The sequence below is a fragment of the Arachis stenosperma genome, chromosome 6 (genome assembly GCF_014773155.1).
Source record: "Arachis stenosperma cultivar V10309 chromosome 6, arast.V10309.gnm1.PFL2, whole genome shotgun sequence".
Lineage (NCBI taxonomy): Eukaryota > Viridiplantae > Streptophyta > Magnoliopsida > Fabales > Fabaceae > Arachis > Arachis stenosperma.
The window spans coordinates 23,210,895-23,212,594 of NC_080382.1; the positions used below are offsets into that span (position 1 = coordinate 23,210,895).

Genomic DNA, 1,700 nt, shown 5'->3' on the forward strand with positions numbered 1-1,700 from the left:
TTCAACAAGGGAGTCCTTAGTGGGCATAGAACGCCCATTCTCCCCTATTGTGGTGTTTAACGCTAAGACTTGCTCCTCTTTGGGCATTGAACACCCAGCCTCTACTCTCTAGCTGGTGTTCAATGCCAGAACATGTCCCTCTTTAGGCATTTAATGCCCAGCTATTCCCTTGCTGGCGTTCAACGCCAGAAGGTCCTCTTCAGATTCGGCCTCAATTTTCATACTAAGAGCTTTACACTCTTCTCTTGGGTTTACTTCAGTGTTACTTGAAAGAGTGTTAGAAGGGGTCTCAGGGATCCTCTTACATAGCTGACCAATCTGTACCTCCAGATTTCTAATGGAGGATCTTATCTTAGTCATGAAACTGTGAATGGTCTTAGAGAGATAAGAGACTATAGTGGCTAAGTCAGAGAAGCTCTGCTTAGAAGTCTCCATCTGTTGTTGAGAAGGTGGGAATGGTCTGTTATTGAACCTATTCTGGTTCCTTCCACCTTGATTATTATTGAAGCCTTGCTGAGGCTTCTGTTGATCACTTCATGAAAAGTTGGGATTATTCCTCCATAATGAGTCGTAGGTGTTTTCATAAGGCTCAGTGTGGGGATTCCATGAGGAATTTTCCATATAGTGAACCTCCTTCATCATGGGTTGATCTGGATCATAGGCATCTCCTTTATAGAAGTTTTCTTGCGTGCTACCAGTTGCAACTTACAATCCAGTCAGATGCTGAGAGATCATGTTGACCTGTTGGGTCAGGATCTTGTTCTGAGCTAATATGACATTCAGAGTGTCAACCTCCAAGACTTCTCTCTTCTGAGCTACCCCATTATTCACAAAGTTCCTCTAAAAAATGTGCATGAATTGGTTGTTGGCAAACATATCAATGAGTTCCTGTGCCTTTTCAGGTGTTTTCTTCAAGTGGAGTGAACGACCAGCAGAGTGGTCTAATGCCATCTTGAACATCTCAAAAAGACCATCATAGAAGATATCTAACATGGTCCAGTCTGAAATCATGTTAGGAGGGCACTTTCTGATCAGTTGCTTGTACTTCTCCCATGCTTCATAGAGGGATTCGCCCTCTTTCTGTCTGAAGGTCTGAACTTCCACCCTAAACTTGCTCAGCTTCTGAGGTGGAAAGAATTTGGTCAAAAATGCATTGACCACCTTCGCCCAATAGTCTAGGCTTTCCTTAGGTTGAGAATCCAGCCATAACCTAGCTATGTCCCTTACAGCAAAAGGGAAAAGCATAAGCTTGTAAATCTCTGGATCCACTCCATTAGTCTTGACAGTATCACAGATCTGTAAGAAACCAGAGATGAATCTATTGGGATCTTCTTGTGGAAGTCCATGACACTGGCAGTTCTATTGAACTAGAGTGACCAGTTGAGGCTTCAGCTCAAAATTATTTGCACTAATGGCAGGTATAGAGATGTTGCGCCCATAGAAATCAGAAGTGGATGCAGTAAAGTCACCTAGGACCTTCCTTGCGTCTCCTCTATCATTGGGATTGGCTGCCATGTATGTATTCTCAGCTTCTTGTTCGAAAACTTCTGTGAGGGAGTGTTGTGCTCTAGTTTGTTGTAGCCGCCTCTTTAGAGTCCTCTCTGGTTCAGGGTCAGGATCAAAGAGGGATTCTTTATCCTGGTTTCTGCTCATAAACAAGAAGAAAGAATGCAAGAAGAGAAGAAGAAAGGATTCTCTAT

The 1,700-nt window shown here is 43.2% G+C and overlaps 1 non-coding gene across 1 annotated transcript; it reads left to right on the forward strand.

Moving 5' to 3' along the window:
• Positions 1–1,004: 1,004 nt before the first annotated feature.
• LOC130937550 (small nucleolar RNA R71) lies at positions 1,005–1,113 on the forward strand. Its single transcript, XR_009068764.1, has one exon. It is a non-coding gene; the product is annotated as a small nucleolar RNA R71 (small nucleolar RNA).
• The last annotated feature ends 587 nt before the right edge of the window (positions 1,114–1,700 follow it).